General features: G+C 34.8%; 1 protein-coding gene across 1 annotated transcript in view; it reads left to right on the top strand.

Moving 5' to 3' along the window:
• Positions 1-13,446, top strand: part of LOC131672130 (protein ERGIC-53) — a 558,437-nt gene that overhangs the window by 404,555 nt on the left and 140,436 nt on the right. The gene's annotated exons all lie outside the window — the stretch shown is intronic.

Here is a 13,446-nt window from a genome sequence, read left to right as displayed (position 1 = left end):
CAACATACATTTCCGTTGCATTTCCCAGTGAAGTTTTCCGTGCTTTTTCTCCAGTCGGCAACACATGGTCGTGAGTAAGTGTATGCATGTAGTGCGCTCCATTTTTGAGTGTCCGTCGGATCGCGTTCATCTAGCTTACTTCGCCAATTTCTCTGGTGTTGTTCGGACATGAAAAAGGTTAAGTGTTTGTTTTAGGGCGCGTCTGTGTTCGTGTTGTACGTCTGGTTACGGGGCGGCAAGGGACGAGGGTGGCTTTCCTGAGGTGTTGCAAATAATGCAACACTCTCAGGCAAAGCCTTGTAATGTACCGCATTACAATGTAAATATAAGTAAAGTTCCAAGGAAAGTCAGACTATGCCTTAGTTTCTTATGGTGCGAATTGTCTTATAAGCAGAGCTTAAGTCGTCCTTGTAAAGGATATAATCCAGCCGAAGTTTCTTATAGCGTGAAATGTTCTATAAGTTGAGGACAAATTACAGGAAAGAAAAGGTTTTGCACAGTTAATCACAGTGAGAGAAAGAACTTAGGTATTAGCCAAGTTTATTCAATCTCATGCGCTCACTTTGCAAGGCTAGGCGTGAATACCAGTCTGTGCAATAATGGGCATATTTATACACAGATTTTCCCGCCTACTTTCATAGGAGAGTTCTCTTCGAGAAGTTTTCGAATCTTCGAGAAATATTCGCGAATTTTGAGAAATGGATTTTCTTAATTTACAAGTAAGTAAATTTACACATGTAAACTTTACAAAATTAGTTATTGGTCGATTTATTGTAATTTACAATTATCACAAATAGTATCGTCAAAAGTTATTAACTAATAAAGTTAATTAATGCAATATTACAATATTTACAATAGGGAATTATTAAAATTTTATATAACTTTATCGTTTATTAATTTCAGACGTAATTTCTAAAAAGAAATATTCAAATTATTAACAATACTAAAATAATGTTATTTTTATTTTTTTCATATGCTGTAATGAGCACTAGCATTACTAATAATTAATAAACAAAACTAATACTGTCGACCATTCCTCGAATTATCATTGCCTTATGTAACAGCAACATCATCTACGCAGAAAATGGATAAATTCAATAACATAAAGTCTGGCCGAAATGCGAAGAAAATAATTATCGCATAAAATAAGCGAAAGGATAAATTACATGATATTCGAATTATAAATCGAAATATTTCCTAGCTAACTTATTTCTATGCAAGCATATGCTGCGCTAGCCACGCCCACCTTTATAGTCTAATGTAAACGAATTAGAAAGAGATAGCTTAATAAATTAGACAAGGAGGGCGCATCGCATTTACTAATAGTCTATCTCTCCGAATACTTATTTTGAAATTTTCAAATTGTGAAAATTTGTTCTTCTTATCGGGAAGCACAATATTACACATATTCACATTTTTATAATTAATCTCGTGTATCATTTATCTTTCTTCTGTGGGAAAATAGTGCAAGTAACGGTCACAAATATATGATTTTTATCTTCTAGATCACATCTGTCGAAATAAGTCTTTCATTAATACATAACGTACTTTATAAGGCATATAAAGGCGCTGCACTTGTTCTTTATTCTCGTCAAAATTCTCATCAACGTATTAATTCTACACAAGGTTCACATACTTTATCTTCTTCTCAGAAATAGAATGTTGTAGTAGAACTTCGTAGATGTTATTTTAAAAATTTAAAATATACGTTTACAGAAACATTGTTTACTTTGTCAAATTTAATGAATTGACCGGGATCCACGACAAATATAAGATTCTCAAAATTATAATTATGTATCTATCAAGCCCACTAAATGTCTACAAAAATGAACATACTATTAGTAAGTGGATGTTCGTCAAAACACAATAAATGATGATTTCTAATTACACTATTATTTAACGTCTTACAGCTTTACATACCTTAGTAATAAAAAGAATGATTGAAATATATTGATTCACTCAAGATAATTTCTTATCCTACATTAGATTCGAAAATAATAGATATTTCGTCAATAACAAAAATTAATTTTTGGAGCGAAAATAAATTATCTGTATATTCTTTACAAGGTGTAAAATATAAAATTATTATTTAGTTCCTTTAAGCATTAAATATACATAGTGTATTTAGTCATCTTTTCACTTACCATACTGTTTTATTTTTAAAAATCTGTCTTGTCGATATGATATTAATCATCAAATGAGTATGTCAATATAAAGCGATTGGTATAAACAATTTGGAATATTTAATTTTTGTTTTGTTTAAATAGCAATTGAGCGATTAATAGAAACAAAAATACACACACAGTTTAAATAAGAAAGATTTGTTTTATTAATGAAAATAAATACGAAATAAGGACGAACATATCCTATAATTTATTGGCGATATATCAGACAATCATTAAATTTGGTTGCAAATGCAGTGTGTAACAGATTTCCACATGATAAAACGACTACAATAATTCTCGCATCCAAATACATTTTACATTCAATAAAATTAAGCTGTCGTAAGATATTAGCTATACCTCGTACTGACTTTACAATTATTTCTTTTATATCTATATTGATTTTAGTAATAACACAGCCCCACAAGAAAAGACAATAAAAAAAATTAATCAAGACTAGCGAATCAGACCACTATAGTCCTATGTTATATTGAGGAAAGAATTAAATTCTAGGATCAAAAAATTTGAAACACTCTCAAAAAAATCTCAAAAACATCCTTTATAAGGGGTGAAAATAATATTAACACGCGAAAAAGTTATTTGACCAAAATTTCAAGAAAAGGTAGTCTAAATTAAAATTAAAAACTAGCATTCATGCAACAGACCTAAAATTAACCCTACTTACAGGTAAAAACCACTCCTACAATATCAAATATACGCCCTATATTTGTAAAAATTTATAAACTGCGAACAAATCAACTTTTCAGGAGAATCACGAATAAATTAATACCAAGCTGTACGTCCATAAAATAGACGTACAACTTACCCTTTCTAAGGGTTATAACTACTCTAAATTTTTATTCGTTAAAAAAAATCACTGTAACTGCTAAAACTTCTACGAACGCACGGAATATTATTTATTAGTTTGGTATAATTGAATTACTCTTCTTTAATATCTTTTGCATTTATTTTCAAATGATCTTCTCACTGGTTATTGCTTATGCTGTTTATCAGTGTCTTTTGTTAAAGACTAACAGTAATCTACCATCATATGTTTGTCCTATTAACCATGATACCTTTACTCCATTTCAGATATATCGTGAATAAAGCATTCTCCTTTCTCTTCGCTGTAATCTTCCAAATTTTTAGGAAAATAATCAAGATGAGAATCAAGAAAATGAACTTTCAAACTCATGTTGCAACCTGAAATTTGAAAATTACTTATCATATCTGCGACAATTTTCTTATAGTTTTAGTCCTTTTTATGTTCTAGGAAATTTTGAACAACTTCTTTGAAACTGCTCCATGCTTTTTTCTCTTTCTCGTTCATTTTATTTATAGAAACGTCATTTTTCATAATTTTCCTAATCTGTGGTCCATTGAAATTTTCTTCATTCAACTTCAATTACAAAAAATATTGAATTTGAAAGCCTAGTGCAATAGTAAAAAGCGTAATCGAATAACTGAAACTCCTATTTCTGCTATTGAAATACAAGCGGTATTAATAAGAAAAATTGTGAAAAAGCAATTAATGTTAGTAAAACAGAGAGCGATATCGTTCGCAAATTGATAAACAGATACCGTCTGGTATATTTAAATGTTTATAACTTCTTTTTTGGGTAAGTTTTATTTAATCGACTCAGAAATAATTTTGTCAGAAAGGTTGTATTTTTAATGTATATTCACTATAGTTTAATGATAGGAATTGAGAACAAGCTAGATCGAGTTCAATATCAACATTTTGCCAGTTAGTACGGATTGATCTAATTTTAACTTCTTTTTGCAGTTATAAGATTTTTGTAAATTGATAAGTACGTATATCTAATAGCAGAGATTAGAAGGGAGATTGTTGACTGTAATGCTTTAGCCGGTGACAGGTCTGAACCGCTAGTCCAAGCGCCCCGTGTTGGCCAAAGATCGAAGCGATCGTACGCATTCAGTGACGTTATGGAGGAGACATGTCCGTGTGATCGCATACCGAGAGGGAAATATGTCCGTGCGATTAGACGGAAAGAGGGGAATGTGTCTAGGCAAAGCGACGACGTACGTCAACTCAATGGCTTGAAACCATTTTTAACTTTAAGAGCTTGGTCGGCTTAGCACGCTTGGACTTTTTATGTATTATATATACTTCTCTATTATATATATTATTCTCTATAGTTTTCTTTACGAGAGAGACCTAAGGTTCGAGTTGGTACCGCCCTCGTTACTAACGTCTGGGGGTGGGGGATATAACGAGTTTGATGTCAACTCGTTATGTCTCTCTTTTTCTCTACGGCGAGCATATTAAGAATATCATATTTATAAATGTTATATTACTTAAATTATGTTTCTCCTTAACAGCAGCAGACGACGACTGCGGAGAAGGTAAGAGAGAGCGCCGCAACGACAGACCGCGTGTAGGCATAACGATATGTCTGACGAGCCGCGCGCCGTGTGACGAAGGGCCGGCAATTAGCCAATAGCTCGCGAGCTGTGCAGAAGCATTCGGCCGTGTGTATCCTCGTTTTAGCTTTTTTTTTGTGAATCGCTTCGTGGTAAAAGAGTGAATTTGACTGTGACAAGTTAGTAAGGTGCAACTGTGCGTGCAATACCTCCTCTCCTTCGCGACAAGCGACTGTAAAGTTAGGTGAATTCTGCAATCTTGCCGAGTCGTAATTGAGAGGCTTCGATTACGTGTTGTTTGCCTTCCATGGGAAATCATCTGTGGTGATACGATGGGCTCCTTTCCGAGATCGCCTCGAGGAAACGAACATTTACTCATCTTCATGGATATCTTCACGAGATGGATAGAGTGTTTTCCGATCCGTAAGGCCAATACCAAAACGATCAAGAGACAGATTAATCATCGCAACTTTTTACGTTTTGAAATCCCTGATAGATTTCTATCTGACAATGGTACGCCCTTTAAAAACTCGTTAGTCAATTCTTTCTTAGATGCACATAACGTCTTTCACGGCACATGCGCTCCTTATTCCTCCAAATTAAACTCGACCGAGCGCGTAAACCACACCGTCAAAACTATGATCGCGGCATTTATTACAGATAAACATAATAAGTGGGATGAACATATTGGCGAGTTTGCCTTTGCCTAGAACACTGGTATCCATGTTGTGTCCAAGCCCAGCTCCTCTGGTACCAAGGGTCATTGCTCATCGAAAAAAAGGCCGATCACGTTGCTCCAAGAAATCTACACCGCTATTGGTAACGATCTCACCCCGGCGGCTGCGCCCTAGAGGCAAACTTGACGCTTAACATCCCTCTATCACAGCGTGCTTACACTACATGACACCACAACAACACTAAGCCTACGCTATACTCTTCAAGACCTTCTACAGTCACTTCTGCCCTTGGCTTGCTTACAGCCCTGCCTCCGCTTATGCTTCACCGCTTTCAATTTCTTTTCTTTGTTATCCCTTATTAATTTAGATTAATCCTTTACAGAAGAATGTTACCCGTCAAGAAAGCCCGCGAAGAGCCAGACGTGGTCCAGGTGACTATTCCCCAAAGCCTGCTGGCCGAATTCGGGGAGGTCGCCTCTGAAATGGCTATAGTGCAGGCTCCGGTCCTGCCGGAAGTTAAGCCGGAATTATCCTCGATCGAGGAGCTGGCTCTGCGCTGGGCAGAACGATACGCCGCCAAGCACCGAGAAGAAGAAGAGGGCTAGGCGCTGAACAGAGCGCAACGCTGCCAAGCGCTGGGAAGAGGAGTGACATCTGCGCGTCCAAAGGGCTCTCTCCGCTCCAGACAGCCAGGACAAGAGGCAACGGCCATGCTCTGAGCCGGATCGATCCTCAGTGCACCTGACCGGCGTCACGAATGAAGAGCCGACACTGGCCCAAACCCACGAAGAAAGGTGGGCCTACGCAGAGGCAATAGCGCGATCGTATCGCTCTGCGCGTATCAGGGCGCAAGAAGAGAAACGTCGGGCCTATGCTACTGTTATGGCGTTCACAGAGCATCCTGACGCTCGTGTCCGAGCTGCCGCATCCCCCGGCTTTGTCCAGAAAGTCCGGGATGAAATGGAGCGCCAGGCCTTTCTCACCCAAGCTACAGAACGCTGAGATGAGGCCCTGACCATCCAGAAGGAGCACGAACGCCTTTTGGCTGGACTAAATGTCCAGTACGCATGGGCTTCTGCCGCGACAGCAAGCGCTGCTGTCCCTGGTCTGTCTCCAAACCATATGCCAGGTTCAACTCGTCCGGATCCTCGCCTGCTCACCCATGAAGAGCGTTGCGAAATCGTAAGGCAGGTCCAAAGGCTGCCTGGCAGATTTTACCGGGGAAACGAGGGTTTAACCCCTCAATACTCTGCGCTCCTGCACCAAGATGCCACAAAGCCATGTGGCAGGTACGACAGTCCAGCCGCAAAGAAAAGGGGCATTCGGTTCTGCTATGTCTGCAACTTAATGGCAGTCAGTAGAACCGAAAACTGCCCCAACTTCTCCCAACATTGGAAGTTCAAGCAGGGGCTGGAGTTACGATACGTTTACGGTGACGAGTTTAGTGAACGTCGCCAACATTAAGCTACCATCAGAACGGCCACCTCTCTTCAAATCTTCTGCCTCAAGGCCTCAACACCAAAGAAAGAAGAAAGAAAATCGAAAATTAAAACCGAAGATCTTTCGCCTCTTGGCCTGCGCGCCATTCAAATTTTGCGCCGTTGCGCCTATAACGTAAGGTTTTACCGTGCCCTTTTATTTTCCTAATTATGGCATTAACACCACTTTAATTTGTTTTCTTTCATTGGCACGTCCCTATGTCGCAGAGAGAGCGCGATAAGGAAGATAACTCTTGTTCCTTTTTTTTATAATAATAAATTACTTATCTTGATTATTTCCTATAGTTTTCTTTACGAGAGAGACCTAAGGTTCGAGTTGGTACCGCCCTCGTTACTAACGTCTGGGGGTGGGGGATATACCGTGTTTGATGTCAACTCGTTATGTCTCTCTCTCTACGGCGATCATATTAAGAATATCATATATATAAATGTTATATTACTTGAATTATGTTTCTCCTTAGCAACAGCAGACGACGACTGCGGAGAAGGTAAGACAGAGCGCCGGCAGAGAGAGACCGCGTGCGCGTGTAGGCATAACGATATAGACCAATCAATGAAGATTTTTTCGTGACATTAATACTATCAGCAAACCGACTATGCAAAGTTGTTTAATACTATGCGTAGATGAAAACGTATATGTTTCCAACTCGCAACTTTGATTTAATAACTTTTTACAGCCGTTTGAAATTTGCAAAAACATGTTTTTCGCGTATAAAACCAAAACTATTGAAGTTAGGTATGTACCTCAATGGAATAAGTTATAGATAATAGAATTATCTATAAAATGAGCTATCGCTCATCTCAATCGAGTAATTAATAATTAATATAATTATAAAAAACATCAAAATTGATCAAAAAAGGTAACATTTCAAAAATTCATATCTCCACATAGAGTGATGTTGAAAGAATTAGCTTATGATATTTTGTAGTTTGCATTGTCTTCTTCATGTATGCTAAATCTGAGCTATATATAATTATTACTTTCGGCACTACAGTAATGACAATTAAACTTTTTTTTTTAGTACATCTTGCATAATGCCCTGTGGCTCAGCCGTTAGAGTTATACAGTATTTGAAAAAAGTTTTTTAAATTTTAATAATCAAACTACGACTTTGTCATTTGAACTTTTGCTCTAAAATCAGTTTAAAAGGGTGAAATTTGTCGTTGAATATGCGCCCGAGCGTTAAAGAAAGCGAGTGGTGGGAGATACAGATCCCGCGGAGGGGAAGTATATATAGTAATAGAAAAGCCAGGCGCTCGATTATTATGCAAGATGTACTAAAAAAAAAAAAGTTTAATTGTCATTACTGTAGTGCCGAAAGTAATAATTATATATAGCTCAGATTCAGCATACATGAAGAAGACAATGCAATCTACAAAATATCATAAGCTAATTCTTTCAACATCACTCTATGTGGAGATATGAATTTTTGAAATGTTACCGTTTTTGATCAATTTTGATGTTTTTTGTATTTATATTAATTATTAATTACTCGATTGACATGAGCGATAGCTCATTTTATAGATAATTCTATTATCTATAACTTATTCCATTGAGGTACATACCTAACTTCAATAGTTTGGGTTTTATACGCGAAAAACATGTTTTTGCAAATTTCAAACGGCTGTAAAAAGTTATTAAATCAAAGTTGCGAGTTGGAAACATATACGTTTTCATCTACGCATAGTATTAAACAACTTTGCATAGTCGGTTTGCTGATAGTATTAATGTCACAAATTACCTCATTTTTGGCTTCATTGATTGGCCTAATATGTATGACGAGCCGCGCGCCGCTCGCCGCGTGACGAAGACCCGGCAATTAGCCGATAGCTCGCGAGCCGTGCAGAGGCATTCAGTCGTGCGTATCCTCGTTTTAACTTTTCTTTGTGAATCGCCTCGTGGCAAGAGAGTGACTTTTGACTGTGACAAGTTAGTGAGGTGCAACTGTGCGTACAATACCTCCTCTTCTTCGAACAAGCGACTGTACAGTTAGGCGAATTCTGTAATCTTGCCGAATCGTAATTGAGAGACTTCGATTAACCCATTAAGGACGGGACGGACACTTTTTCGTGTCCAACTTCAAGCTACAACCAAGCCAATAATTTAATTGCAAAAAAATTCGCGAACCACCGTTTCCCATGTTTTGGAGTATGTTCTTTCCGATTACGACACTTAATTTTTTCTAAAATGAGTTTTTTCATGTACAATTTGAAAATTAAAAAAAAAAGCACTGATTTTTTGGAAAAAAAAATTTTTGTGATCGAAATTTGTTTGCCTTTTGATTTTTTTATGGGCTTAAAATTCATAAAAAAGGTGTCCATGATACCTTAACTAAAAAATATCGGCCCTACGAAAACCCAAATATATATATTTTTTAATAAATTTGCGTAAATAAACAAAAATTTCATTCACTAACTTCACCGATTTTTATCTCGAAAACTATCGACTTTCATGAAAAGTTTATAAGAACAAAAAATGCTTAGAATCAGTCAAGGAACACGTCTGAATTTTTTCAGATTCTTGGGGACCATTTTTGGTTTTTTCGTAAATGGCCATTTTTGAAAAAACCAAAAATGGTCCCCAAAAATCTGAAAAAATTCAGACATGTTCCTTGACTGATTCTAAGCATTTTTTGTTCTTATAAACTTTTCATGAAAGTCGATAGTTTTCGAGAAAAAAATTATCTAAGTTTGAAAAAGCGTTCTTTAGCCGGCTAATAACACTACCGTTGCCCAGCTCTTACCACGGGTAGGTAAACGCATAATCAAGAGCCTCGTTTTTTTTGTGTTTTTTTTGTTTTAAAATTTTTGTTTTGTTTTTAATTTATGTTTTTTTTTTCTCTTTTTTTAATTTTTGTTTTTCTTTTTCTTTTTTTTTTGTTTTATTCATGACGTGTGAAAAGTAAGAAAGCAGGACGAACACAAGTAAATTTCACAGTTTTTGCACATTTTTTGTGTCCTTGCGTTACATTTCTCAAAATTTTGACAATATCCTTTCTTTGCAACATATACGCTTTTGTGCTTCTTTGATTTAGCTAGATAGGATTTTGCAATTTCCAAGGCGATCGATTTTGTTCCTACTTTATCATCATGAACTAAATTTCGAAGAATTGACGCATTAGTAATTGATGATTGTATCAATCTTAATAATATAGGCCACGTCCACTTTTTCGATCTGAAAGAAGCATATAAATTGCTGCAGTGAGCATCATGTTGATCAACTCCACCCATATAATCATTGTACTGTTTCACAACTTTAGGAACTGGCAAACCTACTTTAGAGTGATCTCTTGAAGAATATGCGTACAAATCTGTTTTTTAAAATCACGCAGGAATATATGACCTGCTTACATTGGAAAACTACGGGAATTTTGAGATTACGTCAAGCTATCAATATTTTCGTGAAAGACAACCTGTAATGCACTTTCATGAATCAATGAATGAGTTGTGACATAACAAAACTCTTAGTGTACCAGTTATCTCGCCAGAATGAAGGCTGGCAACGGTAGTGTTATTAGCCGGCTAAAGAACGCTTTTTCAAACTTAGATAATTTTTTTCTCGAAAACTATGGACTTTCATGAAAAGTTTATAAGAACAAAAAATGCTTAGAATCAGTCAAGGAACATGTCTGAATTTTTTCAGATTTTTGGGGACCATTTTTGGTTTTTTCAAAAATGGCCATTTACGAAAAAACCAAAAATGGTTCCCAAAAATCTGAAAAAATTCAGACATGTTCCTTGACTGATTCTAAGCATTTTTTGTTCTTATAAACTTTTCATGAAAGTCGATAGTTTTCGAGATAAAAATCGGTGAAGTTAGTGAATGAAATTTTTGTTTATTTACGTAAATTTATTAAAAAATATATATATTTGGATTTTCGTAGGGCCGATATTTTTCAGTTAAGGTATCATGGACACCTTTTTTATGAATTTTAAGCCCATAAAAAAATCGAAAGGCAAACAAATTTCGATCACAAAAATTTTTTTTTCCAAAAAATCAGTGCTTTTTTTTTTAATTTTCAAATTGTACATGAAAAAACTCATTTTAGCAAAAATTAAGTGTCATAATCGGAAAGAACATACTCCAAAACATGGGAAACGGTGGTTCGCGAATTTTTTTGCAATTAAATTATTGGCTTGGTTGTAGCTTGAAGTTGGACACGAAAAAGTGTCCGTCCCGTCCTTAATGGGTTAATGTAAGTACCGACCGTTCCTTGGATCTCTCTCTCGCTTTGTCTATCTCGCCGCTCTCTCTGAACCGCCCTGTACAGTAACACGTACATAAATTATATGTATTTGTATACTAGTAAAACTGCATGGCTTTTTTTTCGGACTACCTTTCCTTCCTATCGCTTCCCTCAACTTTCGCGATTTAAGCTGCGTGACCCACGACGCTCTCCGCGGGCCAGTTGGCGATCTGACCGACCGCGCCGGTCTTACGTAGCAGAACGTAATCCTGCGAAGAGCTGCAATTGTGCCAGCCACTACTTGATCTCGGTTTAATTAATATACTGTAGCGGTCTAAATTCCCGTTAAAATTTCTTTTTTTTGCGTTATTTATAGGCTTTACAGAATTTCTCAGTATATTAATTAGTATAATTATAATGTTTAAATATATTTTCAACATGTAAAAAATAAAAAGGCATTTTATTCTGTTTCTATTTGTTAATATTTTTGAAACATTATCCTGAAAACTATTAATTCAGGAGAATTACGAATAAACTAATACCAAGCTGTACGTTCATAAAATAGACGTACAACTTACCCTTTCTAAGGGTTATAACTACACTAAATTTTTATTTATTAAAAAAAATCACTGTAACTGCTAAAACTTCTACGAAGGCACGGAATATCATATATTAGTTCGGTATAATTGAATTACTCTTCATTAATTATAATTAAATTACTCATATTAGTCATTCATTTATTACTTAGTCATTCTTATTTTTGTTTTCAATATTTATAGTTGTATTACAATGACATATCGTATAATGTCGTACTATGTGATTTACAATAATAGAAACTCACCAATGTGCTTACGCACTTACAAGCCTTTTAGATGCTTAAAAGTAATTTTGACTATACAAGGCTATAGAGACCGAGAAAAGCCGACAGCATCCTCAATTTGGTGTAATAAAGTGTTAAATTGAATTTACATTCCACGCTCAAAATTAATTCCGCGATGAACATAAGTTATAACATTAGTAGAATAAGCACATAGTATTAAAATAATGTAATTTAAAATATTTCAATGGATAGCTTGTAAATAATTTATACAACAATTCTTTATATACAAAATTTTCAATGCTATCTTTAGCAGGAAAATCTGTATATATTTTCAATGAATCCCAAGATTGCACTCGAGATAAAGCAACATATAACTGTCCCTTGTTAAAAACATCATTTTTATAATCGATTACAATTTTTTCTAAAGTTTGACCTTGCTTTTTGTTAATTGTCATTAAAAATGCTAATTTTACGGGAAATTGTTGGCGTTTAAAAGCAAATGGATATTCATTGTCTGACAAATACAATGTTATACGGTTCATGAAGACAATTTAACTTTTTTTGTGATCTATTAATATTTTGCATTTTAATCAATTATTGCTAAGTACAATTACATAAATCTTCATTGATACTAAGATTTCGAATAAGCATATACATTCTCAATTTTAATTCGTAAAGGGGAAGAGATGAAGAAGAGAGTATATTAAAATCTTCTTTTGATATAGCTCCTTGAAAACTATGTAACTTGGAAATGTTACATAGGTTTTTGTCATGATTTTTCCCGTAGAATTGATTGCTGCATTCAGTTTTCCAAAATAAAAATTTTTCAGTAATTTGTTCAAACAATTTTTTATAAACAATTGAAAATGGTAAAAGAAAAAACACGTATATTTTATTTCTTGATTATGCAAAGGATGGCGTAGTTACTTTGTTGCTATCTTATCCAAGATTTTGCATGGGCCTTAATGCGTTAATGAAATATATGCATAACAAATATCTATGTGTTTGTATAAATTATGTAGATAATTCAATATATAATCACTTTTCAAAGCAGCCTGACTTACAATACTAGCCAGATTCGCAAATAAGAGAATTCAATTAATGATTTCAATAGACTGCGTTAAGAAATATAAATTGTAAATAGATTAAGCTCAAGAGAGCTCTGCTGATTCTTTATCCAGCCGTTGCGATTCGATCACTGTTTATTAAAAGTGGTACCGTAATCATACTCTACGAGTGATGGCAAATACATTTGCCTCCGGCCACATGTTTTTCACTTTTTCAATTTTCTCCATTTTTCATAATATAATATACACTGTATTTTACAATTACAAGAAAGTCGATATTTCGTTCAGCACACTAATTGATTTAAATGTATTTGTGCACTAAAGATTAAAAAGATAAAAACTAATTAATCCCACAAATTATATGCAACTAAATCCAACCCAATAGCACTGCTTAGTATTTATATCATCAATAAATAACTTATACAAAAGAATATAGCTATTATATAATGATATCAATGTTAAATTCCACTTAAAAAACTGGAATTTGTATATATATTATACGTGCAGTTTGTGATGTATTTGTTGATTTATTTGTTTGTTGATTTTGTTGATTTATTGAAATTTAGAGAAATTGGTTAAATAAATCCGCACTTTTATTTTTGTTTCTTAATTAATATTTTGAATTAATTTGTTTAATATACCTTTTTTA

This window comes from Phymastichus coffea, unplaced genomic scaffold (assembly GCF_024137745.1).
Source record: "Phymastichus coffea isolate CEN01 unplaced genomic scaffold, Cenicafe_Pcof_1.1 PCOF00011, whole genome shotgun sequence".
Classification (NCBI taxonomy): domain Eukaryota; kingdom Metazoa; phylum Arthropoda; class Insecta; order Hymenoptera; family Eulophidae; genus Phymastichus; species Phymastichus coffea.
This window is presented reverse-complemented; position numbering and strand designations above follow the sequence as displayed.